This window comes from Lynx rufus, unplaced genomic scaffold (genome assembly GCF_022079265.1).
Source record: "Lynx rufus isolate CCGP_SWC_20201006 ecotype Redwood Valley unplaced genomic scaffold, mLynRuf1.p SCAF_12, whole genome shotgun sequence".
Classification (NCBI taxonomy): Eukaryota; Metazoa; Chordata; class Mammalia; order Carnivora; family Felidae; genus Lynx; species Lynx rufus.
The window spans coordinates 55,939,663-55,951,684 of NW_025814826.1; the positions used below are offsets into that span (position 1 = coordinate 55,939,663).

A 12,022-nucleotide genomic window follows, 5' to 3' on the forward strand; every position below is an offset into this window, starting at 1 on the left:
GTCCAGGAAAAGCTCAGTCCATTTCTCGAAAAAATGTACTCTCACTCTCTCCATCTGCCCGGTTGTAATATCCTGTTCTTGAGAAAGCCGAACCCCTGGAGGCAGCAAAGGCACAACCGGTTTTGCAGATAAGTCTGAAAAATAGGACTATTGGCCTTTCCCACCCACTCTGGTCTCTTAGCAACAGGATAGCTGATGGGATCCACTAGGGAAAAAAAACACAGAACATGTGGGGGAGCCTGTCTGAATTCTTGCCTGCAGTCTGATTTATTTAAACCTTCCTGCATTCTTAGGAATGAAGACCCAGGAGTCACGTCATGGGAGCATTCTCCTGCCCTTCTTGTGACCTCTGCGAATGAGCAGATAGGGGAAAATCTCAGAGTGAGGTGGACATTCTTCCTCTGTAAGAATCTGCCTTATCTGAGACAGCCATTTCCTTCGATTTGGGGAGTAACCGCTTGAAAACTTGGGAACATTTATAGAGAGCTGGGGTGAGGTGGAAAGAGCATAGGACTGGGTGTCTGAGGTCCTTGGTTCTAATGGAGACTGTCTCCCCTTCCCCGTGGGACCCCAGGCATGAAACCCCTGGGGCATTCACCTCCACCCCGTTTGGCCTTCTCATCTGCAAAGAAGGGAGCTGAATTAAATGTTCTCTAAGGTATCTTTCAGCACTGAGTCGATGGTGTGTGTGTGTGTGTGTGTGTGTGTGTGTGTGTGTGCTTGCGTGTTGTGTCTGTGTGCATTCACAGAAAATTTATATTATGTCATGTATCCATCTGATTCTCTCTCTTGAACTTTTGAGTCATTCCATCACAGAACACGAATTTTGAGGCCAGGACTGTGCTCTTAACCGCTCTCCTTTACTATTGGGATGTGTACACAGAGATACTCTGTGGTTGGTATTCTATATTACATCTGGCGGTCTTTATGCCTACATCTATTAATCTGTGGGTATAGAATTGGGGAGATGCAGAGTACTAAGGCTTTAATACTCAGCGAGATCTGGGTTCACGTTCTTTCTCTGCCTCTTACTAGTTACGTGGCATCAGGATTCTCAACCGTGAAGTGGAAATAATGAAGGCTATGTGATCAGGTTCCTCTGAGAATTAGGCAAAATGATGTGTGTAAGACAGCTGACAGTCTAAAACCCCTGCTACATAGTAAGTGCTCAATGAAAAGGGGAGCAGAGTCGAGATATGGATTGATGATAGGTTCTCTGATGAGAGGGACTTGCCTTATATCATGACTTCAGGTTGCTGGAACTTCTCAGTGGGGCTCTGCATCTAGGAGGAGCACTAAATCGTAGCTAAGATAACCAGTGGAATGTGGCTCTGGTTGGCTGTTGCTTACGCAACTTGAATGGTCTTCAATCATTTTCAGAATGCAAACAATTGCATTTTAGAGCACTTTTTCTTTCTTTGGACAGATGTTCTGAAGTTGTTTCTCTCTCCATTCCTGTCTCTGTCTCTTTCCTTTTGTAGAGGAATTAATGCATAGCAGGTACCGGGCCAGGTGTTTTACATTCATTATTTCAACTATCCTTACAGCAACTCTCTCCAAGAGGTTTTGTCAGTCTCATTTCACAGCAGAAGATCTTGAGGTTCAGAAAATAAGTCATCCAAGACCATTGTTAAGACCTCAGCTGTTAAGTGACAGAACAAGAATTTGAAGTCCTGTTTCCCTGACTGTTAAAATGGGAGGGGACCTGGGAGAGAGATCGATTCATCTTTTGTCTTGACTGTTGAGCCCACTTCTTTGGGGGGAGAAAAGCCACCTGCTCCATCTACTCCCTCATTAGTGCTAGGGGACTCTGAACACTTACTGTGTTCCTGGCTCTGCTAAGTCCATTATACATGATCCTGTTTGGTGCCATTAACAACCCTACAGGGTAGATGCTAATTATTAGACCCACGCAACAGAGGAGGTTGTTACTGAGGTGAGGTACTCTGGCTCTAGAGTAAACTCTTCTCACAAGATAATCTACTAATTTTATCAGGGTTAACAAGGGCACATGGTCTCTATTACTCTTGGGAACGTTATCTGTAATTTTACTTCTGCTTCTTTTTGGTGGTATCCATCACTAGTTTCTCCTTGTCCCCAAGAACAACAGTGGACATTGAAGGTATGGAAGCTATTGAACAATAGGCCAGTAGAGTTTCAACACTGCAAGGCGTCTTCAGTCTTCAGGCGTCAAATCGTCCAGTAGTTTTATAACAATGGGACATGACCTGTTCAGTGGGTTGTAAAAACAACTTACTAGCATGTGATCAATATTCCAGAAGTGAAATGAGTAGAATAGAAAATATAGAGTATGTTGCACTCAGGGTGAGATGGTATCGAGAAAGTTGCCTCCGTTACCTCTGTGCGTGTGGGTTCTGGGTCACCACGTAAAATGCATTTCTTACTGATGGCCATCTTTGTCCAAGTTTGAAAAGCATTGGTTTCATTAAGTGATTTTCAGATTTTGTTCCACGGCATCCATGGAAGCTTCAGATACCTTAGGGGAAATTGGAATGGAGAAGCTGAGTAGGGAGAACTTCGGGAATGTCCCCTCTTCTGATGAAAGGAGTCCCATGTTTATCTGGTTTTCATGTTGGATTTTCATAGGATATTTCATCTTTTTTAAAAAAGACTCTCCTATGGGGTGCCTGGGTGGCTCAGTTGGTGAAGTATCTGACTTCTGCCCAGGTCATGATCTCCCAGTTCTTGGGTTCGAGCTCCGTGTTGGGCTCCTTGCTGACAGCTTGGAGCCTGGAGCCTGCTTCAGATTTGGTGTCTCCCTCTCTCTCTGCCCCTGCCCCGCCCATGCTTTGTCTCTCTCAAAAATAAATAAAACATTTTTTAAAAATTTGTTAAAAAAGACCCTACGGAGAAGAAAAGAACTGAAGAGCCACTGATTTACCTCATTGGATTTGTGTTGTATTGAGTATCGATTCACTCTTGCGTGACTTCATATGGTAACCAAGGGGCAGCCATTTGCTCAGTACTGTGATGGTTGCCATGAAATATACAGCAATGTTGGCAAATGTGTCCATCGCTGTCCTTAAATGGTTGTTACAACTAACCTGATAACAACCTGCTGTTTTTTACCAGATACAGCAAGGAAATAGCTGAAGATGTTGTTCAGAATTTGGAAATTTCCTTAAAAAGATAGAGTTGTTACAAGAAGGGAAATGGAAGGATCAAAGGTGGCTGTAGCAATGGAGATAAAGGAAATATGAAGGATTGTACTTTGGTTCAGACCAACAGCATAAATGTAAGTGCAGTATGAATTTGCTTGACAATGTTCGTGAATCAATGTCTGAGGTTGTTACCTGACTTCTCACTCTGTAAGTCAACAGTGTGGCGCAGGCCAAAACCCAAAGTAAGCCTGACTACGTGCAACGCATTCATGGCCATGGAGTACAGAGTACCTGTGTGAGCGGAGACTGCGAAAATGGCCAAAGCCCTTTGCAGCTTTTCCCATGTGAGGATAGAGTCCATTGTGTCTATTTCCCTGCTTCTTGATTTTTGAGTTGACCCTTTGATTAGCTTTGGCCAATAGAATGCGGCAGAAGTGATCCTGTGCCATTTTGAACCTACTCTTCAAGCATGCAGCCTCCATTCTTGAACTCTTAGACCCCGATACAGACATGCAAATAGGCCCTAGTTAGCCTTCTGGAGGAAGGTAGACAATGGGAGAGAGACTCCAGGTACCATAGCCAAGGCCATCCTAGACCTACCAACCTCCAGCTGATCGGCCAGCTGATTGCAGACACTTGAGAAAGCACAGATGAGTTCAACCAGGCCCAGCCCAGACCAGAATAACTGTCTTGCCGACGCACAGGATCACGAGCTAACTTTTGGAGTGTTTTATTAGGCATCAGATTCTAACAGATGCATGCACCATCCTGCACGGGCAAATCCACACTGGAAGACACATGACCACATCTACCAAAAATATTAGCTAGAAATGTTAACAAACTACAATGTGTTCAGGTCAGGGTGAGGATAGTTCTAAAAACCTGCTGGATAAGAAATTAAGGAAGCTTGGGCGCCTGGGTGGCTCAGTCGGTTGAATGTCCCACTCTTGATTTTGGCTCAGGTCACGATCCCAGGGTTATGGGATTGAGCCCTGCATCGGACTCTGCACTGAGTGTGGAGCTTGCTTAAGATTCTCTCTCTCTCTGTCTCTCTCTGTCTCTGTCTCTCTCTGTCTCTCTCTCTCTCTCTCTGTCTCTCTCTCTGCCCCTCCCCTCTGCTTGGGCTCTTATCCTAAAAATTAAAAAAAAAGAGAAGTTACATAAACTTAATCTGGAAAGTAAGGATGTTTATGGGAACATGAGCTCTCCATTTTGAGACTTGACATTAATGGGAGAAGTGGGATGAATTCTTTGTAACTTCTGTGGTTGATTGAATATTGGCTGTAACTTCTCCCATTCCATCTATTCCTGCCACGGCCTTAGGGTAAGCAGAGTATGGTCTTCTCTTAAGTACTTTCTTTGACCTTGGGCTTGGACATGTGACTTGATCTGGCCAATGAAGTGTAGGCAGAAGTTACAGAGCATCTGCGGCAGACTCATTCTCCTATAACTTCTACCATCACCATAATAACAGGATTTCCCAGAGGAGGATGAGAGGCTTGTGGAGCAGAACCCCCTCCCCCACCCTGCAGCAAGCAACAGAGCTTTCCCAGCTCCCCCCTATATTATGAGTGAAAAGTTAATGTTTATTGTTATATGCTCCTGGGGTTTTAATATTGATTCATATCTAGTAATAATTGACCAAAGTACTTCTGAGATTAAAATTAAGATCAAGGGGTATCTGTGTCAAGGAAGGAGACTTATTTAAGGACAAATCTCTTTGCTAAAGAAGAGAACTGTCCTAAAGTAGAACACATGGAGAAATTAGGAGTTCTCTATCCATGGAATATTCAATCATTGGGAAGCTGTAGATGGTGTTCTTAGAATGAGAATCAGACTTTCGTTTCAGAGCAACTGAGATGCTCAGCAATTTGGAGGATGGCTAGCAGATAATTTCAGTTGTTTTTTGCCACAGAGGAAGGGTGAGCGTGCAGGAGTAAGCATGTGTGTGCAGGGAAGGTGTTGGTTAAGAGGGACAAACACTGTGGGAGCTTTGAATGCCCACTAAGGTATTGACCTCTGATCCAAGTCTGCGCACATTTGTTATTCAACCTGGAACCTCTCCCTCTTTCCTCTGAAGTTCCACTTATTCCTGAAGTGCCAGCTTAAGTCTGGTTTTCTCTCTGGGAAGTTCACCTGACCTTTCCAGCCTCCAGGGACCAACCCATCTCTGGAGTCTTCATCTTGGCTGCCTTGTCTTTCTCCTTGAATTTGTCCAGGCTGAGATAGATGTTTCTCACGTGCTCACATAGGGTTTCCTCAAATTAAGGACCTTGCTGCTCTGCAATGTGGTCTTGCCTCTCTCTTTAGAACTGAGAGCTGGTGGAAGGCAAGAACCATAGCTCATTCACCCAGCACCCCCTCTATCTACCGTAGTGCCTGGTACATCTACATGCTCAGTAAATATTTGTGGAATGAATGGATGTGGGTTTCTTTCATCTTTTTGGTGCAACTGTAAACTCCTAAAGGCAGTTGCTACATTCCCATAGTGTTCCAAGGCCTGTGCATTTGTTCATTCAACAAATATTTGATGAATGAGTCTAACCCAGGCTTACAACACCCTATGCCACCTGGCTCCTACCATCTCCACGATATCATTTCATGTAACTTCCCTTCATTCACTCACTGATCTGCTCAAGTCATACTGGCTTTCCTCAGTTCTGTGAACCCTTAAACCTCATTCCCACATGAGGGCTTTTGCAGTCCCTTTGGCTACAATCACTTTCCCTTGGTCTTCTGTGGCTTCCGCCTTCTTGTTATTCCAATCACAGGTCACCTCTTTTGAGAATCACGTGCCGAGTGACCAATCCATGGCACCACCCTGCCTCTCTCCATTGTGTCTTTCAATCCCAATTCTCTGCATGACGTTCATGACTTTTGGATAATTATCTTCCTTCCTTTGTCCCTCCCTTCTTTCCTTCCTTCCTTCCTTCCTTTCTTCCTCCCTCCCTTCCTTCCTTCCTTCCTTTGTCCCTCCCTTCTTTCCTTCCTTCCTTCCTTCCTTCCTTCCTTCCTTTGTCCCTCCCTTCTTTCCTTCCTTCCTTCCTCCCTTGCTCCCTCCTTTCCTTCCTTCCTTCCTTCCTTCCTTCCTTCACCAGCATGCTTATTTATTGATTGATGGTCCCTCTCAGGTAACATGTAAGCTTCGTGACAACAAGTATCTTTTTGGTTTCACTCAACAGCTGTATCCCTAACATCTGATAAATATGTATTGAGTGAATGGATGAATGAATGAGTGAATGAATGAATGAACATGGGTCCAACACTCAGCTCTGCATTGTGAATACCATGGGAAGAGAATAGACAAGGATCTTACCGTCAGCTATTTTATAATTTTTGCTGAATGCTCAACGTATACCTGGTACAGCAGAGAAACCAAAACCAAACCAATAAATGCTAAACACAAAACAGAACAGATGGGAGTGTGTGTAGCTCAATGCATGTCCTGAAGCCTCAGCTACTTTCTGTGAAATGAGGACAATAATGCCTCATTTGCAGGTTTGCAAGGAAGGTGAAGTGAGATAATGAACAGGCACCACTCAACGTGTGGCACATGGCTCTCGTTCTGAGAATGGTATTCTCCCAACACCAACCCCAGATTCCCCCCAACGAGTGCAATGAAGCATATTAAGAAGCTTATGTTGGTCTACCTATCTGATCCACTCCAGAGAACCGAACTTCAATTCCAAGTATGGCTCCTGGGCTTAAATCCAGTTACGATAATGTTTCTGTCCCAGGTCCTTCCAGAGTGTTAACGGGGGAAGTGGAGCGATTATGGTTCCTTTGTGCACCATGAGCTTTTGTTAGCTGCTGTTCTTGAGCTGGGTGGTGGGGAGCTACGTGATAATTGGGTGCAAACCACAGCAAAAGCGCGAAGAGTCAGGGAATGCTGGACACAGGGTGGGTCTTCCGCAGAGGTGTGCCGATAACCGCTGGTGTTGCCAGAATGCCCTCCATGGAGAGTCAGTCCTTTTGTTTCAATCATTGCTGGATGGAATAAAAATAAGAACAACCGTTAACTCCAGCAGTCATTTAAGCGGGTCGAGTTCAATACTAACATCCAAAACAATTATGGTAGTGAGTGACCAGCACTATGATCAGGTCTCAGGAGGGTGCTTTCTGGAGACTGGGTGGCTGAGTGTCGAGTGAGCCAGATCCCGCAGAAGCCCTGGGGAAGGGGCAAGTTTGGCCAGTGGAGGGGCAAGGACAAGGACAGTTACACAACAGAGCTTCCAGAGTGAACTGTTATCTGTGTCTAATCTGTCCTCCCCTCCCCGCTCCACCTACACAGATGTGCCCTTTAAATATTTATTTGCCCACCTTTGCGGTATGTGCTAGACTTTGTCTCAAAAGTCAGCTTGATCCCTTTGAAGGTGTTTACTAATTAGATCAGCCTGGGAAGTTAGGCAACTGCAGATGAATTTATCCTGTGTGAGGTAGTCCCCGGGCACAAGACCCCTAAACAGCCTGGGGTGGGGGGGTCAGCTGCCGCTTTCCTGCTTCCTTCCTTTACTGGAGGAAGTCCTAATGATTGCCCAATTAAGCTGAATGGCACTGCCTTTTTTTTTCTGCCATTAGCCCCTGACACAAGTCTGAGGCAGGCAGCAGAGTGGCTGGAGCCAGAAGGCTAAATGCTCTTAGCAAGCACGATTATGGATCAGTGGCGTGCTGGGCTCACTTTGACATAATCCACATGAAATTCTTGCTTAGTGATACAGCATCTGGGCCGTAGGTATTGACTCGATCGTGAGCTTGGCTTGAAAGGGAAATTGCTGCTGCAGTAATTCAAGTTCAATAGACCCGCAGGTCACTGCCCTCAAATATTTAAAAATAATATTTGCTTCAGGAGAATTTGGGCACGTGCATGAGTGTATGTGCATGGGGCGTGTGTGTGTATGTGTGTGTGTGTGTGTGTGTGTGTGTTTGGGCATATATATCCAGCTGAAAGAGCTTCTAGAAGAGGCAAAACATAAAGTGAGGGGGAGAACTTTATTATGCTGGGTCCGAAGGCAGCCTCAGTGTATGTATGGTCAGATTCATCTGATTCCCTTCAGTCACCTCAGCTATTGTCACCGTTGTGATAGGCCGGGAGAGAAAGACAGCTGATGATGGCTGCTGGGACTGCCTGTCTTAGGTCTCAGAGGATCCCCTTAGAGAGTTTTGCTTCAAACGCCTTTGCTTGTTCCAAGAGTAAGGCCAAGTGCTTCCTGCTCCGTGCAGCCCCCTGGGAGAGCCTGAGAGCATGCAGAGTGACGCCTGGCAGCCTGTGACAAAGCCATGGGTGTCCGTGGGCTTTGCCTGGCATAGCCCGCCTCTCCCCGACAGAGCCAACAGCACTGCTCTCTGTTTCTGCGAGCCCTTGTTCACACGTCTGCCACAGTCCGTAATTAAGACTGTTAATATGTTTACCATGAAGCTGGGAGTACCTTAGCCTTGTGACATAGCACTGTGACCTATGCCTGGGTCCACAACACGTATCAAATAACCAAACGGACACATTTCACAGGGAGAGCTGAGTTTCTTCTTGATGTTACTAAAACATGCCGCCTCTCTCAATCAAAAGGAATGTGGTTTGCCTGAAGTTAGCATTGGACAAAGAGACTGGGGGCCGCATGGTGTCAGAGGACACAGCCGGCCATGTCAGCATCTGCCTGTCCCTGGGAGATTTGACTTTCCGTCTGGGGAGGGCGACTTCCCTTTTGATCCTTCTGCCACCATCACACCGTCCTCCAGTGTTACGCTTGCTGATTTAACACTTTGGCCCTGAGGTGCTCCGCCCCCCCCCCTTCCCGTGTTTCTGTCATTTGGGAGTAGATCTTAGTAGTTAGAATCTCTAGGGTCAAACCACCTGAATCTGAGTCCCATCCCCCCATGAACAAGCTGTGTGACCTTGGGAAGGTCAAGGTCATTTCTTTGCAGGTCCTTGCCCGCTTCCTCAACACTAAAGTGGGGTTCTTGAGGTTGAGAGGCTAAGCAGAGATCTTAAGGGAGCGTCTGACTTAGCATAAATGCTCAGGATTGTTAGCTATTTCTTCCTGCAACGTGAAAATGATCCCGTCCATCTTGGCAACAGTGGGGGGGGGGTTGGAGATAATGGATACAAAGTGTCTGGCCCCCAAATGGTAGTTATGACTATTGTTATTATTAGCTCCCCCAAACAGATCAAAATATAGAAAGATTTGATCACTTCCTAAGGGATTGCACAAAGAAAGTGACCCAGTATTCAGCTTTGACCTTGACATCTCCTTCCCTGACTAGTTCACTGTTAAGAATTACAGATCTCATACACTTTTGAGAAGATTACCAGGGAATAAAAGACCCAGGAAGAAAATCTCTCCCTCTTTTTTTTAACGCTGAATTGCTAAGATACACACCCTTTCTCTTGAGGGACTGACCACAGGAGGGATTTTCTGCTTCGAAAAATATCTTCTCCCTTACTCTCAAGGCTTCACCTTTGCCTAACTTTATTATTATTATTATTATGTTTATTTTTATTTTTATTTTTGAGAGAGAGTGTGTGTGACCAGGGCAGGGGCAGAGAGGGAGACACAGAATCAGAAACAGGCTCCAGGTTCTGAGTTGTCAGCACAAAGCCCTACACTGGGCTTGAACCCACAAACCTCAAGATCACGACCTGAGCTGAAGTCGGACACTTAACCTACTGAATCACCCAGGCGCCCCTGCCTAACTTTAGAAATGCCAAGTTTTTGGGACACCTGGGTGGCTCAGTTGGTTAAATGTCCGATTTTGGCTCAGGTCATGATCTCACGATTTATGAGTTCAAGCCCCATGTCGGGCTCTATGCTGACAGCTCGGAGCCTGGAGCCTGCTTCGGATTCTATGTCTCCTGCTCTCTCTGCCCCTCCCCTGCTCATGCTCCGTCTCTGTCTCTCTCAAAAACAAATAAACATTAAAAAAAAAAAAGAATTGAAGAACTGCCAAATTTTAAGGCAATCCTACCACCATGATAGCAATTATACACCAAGCCATCCCAATACCTCATGCCATGGGATTTTATTATATTAGTAATATACACATTTGTGGATATATCACCATAGTAATGTTTTATTTTTGAACAAAAACATAATACTACTCTAACAACTGTTTTTTGATCTTCTTTTCTGTACTTCATAATATATTATAAATTTCCTGCCAGATCAATGAAATGATTTTTACACCATTTTGAATACCTGCTGACTATTATATAATATGATTATTCCATAATGACCTTAACAAAACCCCTATTTGTAGACATATAAATTGTTTCTAATGTTTCCTCATTGTAAACAACACTGTGATGAATATCCTTATACTTTTCCAGTTTCACATCTAATTGTTAGCATAGAATAAGTCATCGGTAGTGGCATTTCTGTTTAAAGGGCACTTTTTGAGGCATTTGATAAATTCTGCCTAGTTGTCCTTTAAAAGCCTTTACCAAGTCGATCCCCAAATAATCTAGACCAGCTTTCCATTAAAAAAAAAAAAACAAAAAAAAACTTCTTGGCACGTATAAGGAAGGATAATTTAGGCACACATCAGCAAGGGCAGAGGGCAAACAGAAGAATCTGCTGGAAGCTAACTCCCATGGGGGCTTTAGTTGCCCAGAGAGCTGAGGGGAACAATGTCTTTGTACCATCTTCACCCATGGGTGCCATTTAGATGCCCCCATATGGTGGGAGCAGCTCCTGTCTGTAGGAGTTTTCATACATCCCAGTGACACTGGATTGTGGTTTCAGAAAGAAGCCATTTTTCTTAGGAAACAAGGCTAGGCGGTGGTGTTGGCAGGGGACCAGAGAAAAGGCAGAAGGTGGTGCAGGTGAAGAGGTGTGGGTTTTTAGTGGGATGTCACCAGCTGTTTGTTGTGACTTAAAACTCAAACACAGCCTTCAGGTGACAGTTTAGAAGAAGTTACTAGTTATGCTGAAGGCTGACTCGAAATCCTTCCTCCTTTGTCAGAGGAACTCAGCGGGTCTGAATGAATCATCATGAAGAAGCATAACTTGTTGAGGCTTCCCAAGACACGGAAAGGAATCTGGCCGACCTCTGTGTTGAAGCTTTACGAGATAGGTGGGTGCAACCGCCGATCTTTACGAAGGCGACTGTGGCTCAGAGTCTTGGGACTCCTCTGTGCCCTGTAAAGCTTTTATGAAACCTCTGTCATGCCCTTGGTAGGTCCTGTGTCATGAAGAAGGATGTTAAGCACAAGGAATATGCCATATATGACCTCTTCTAGGTTTCTGATCCTTCCAGGGAGGGATCTCAGCACTTTTTGGCTCTTGTCAAGAAACCAAATGGCTGAAACTAAGTGAGTTGTTCACAGTGGTAAGATCTTGTTTGGGGAGAAGGGTGTAGCTTTATATAATTCTGGGGCTTATTGGCTTGGGTGAGAACTCCCTGGCATCTGCTGGAATTTGTAAGTGATGATGCAGGGAGGGAAATGGAGAAGTCAAGGCATTTACTGACCTAACACAGGCTTGTTAAAAAATACCAATTACATATATGCAGTGTCTCTGCATTAAAAAGAAAATATACACTGTCAGGAGAGAAAATGGGTTATTATTCACGGCTAATTCTTTTAGGTAAACATGGGAGTGTTCATACTTATGGCAAAGAGAAAAGTTTAGTAGAGATTCATGCAGCCCCATCATATATTTCTTGGGGCATCTATCTAGCAGTGGGACTTACTAGGTTTTCATTTTTCTCTATATTTCTCTTTCTGTTTTCCTCATCTCTTGTTCTGCCATATGGGAGGGTAGAAAACAACAATGAACAAAAAACAAATAGGACTTGGAATCAGATTACCTAGAGTCAAGTCACTGTGAGATGTTTGGCTTCTCTGAGCCTCACTTTTCCCATCTGCAAAATGGACACAATGAGACTTGCTTTGCTGTGTTTGTTCA

General features: G+C 44.7%; 1 long non-coding RNA gene across 2 annotated transcripts in view; it reads left to right on the top strand.

Annotated features, from left to right (window-relative positions):
* Nucleotides 1-12,022, top strand: part of LOC124507811 (uncharacterized) — a 68,143-nt gene that overhangs the window by 43,132 nt on the left and 12,989 nt on the right. The window contains exon 1 of one of the 2 annotated variants that reach the window (XR_006961137.1): nucleotides 10,359-11,189. The exons of the other annotated variant lie outside the window; for it this stretch is intronic. This is a non-coding gene — a long non-coding RNA (uncharacterized LOC124507811). Of the gene's footprint in view, nucleotides 1-10,358; nucleotides 11,190-12,022 lie in introns of those variants that run through there. 2 annotated transcript variants of the gene reach the window in all.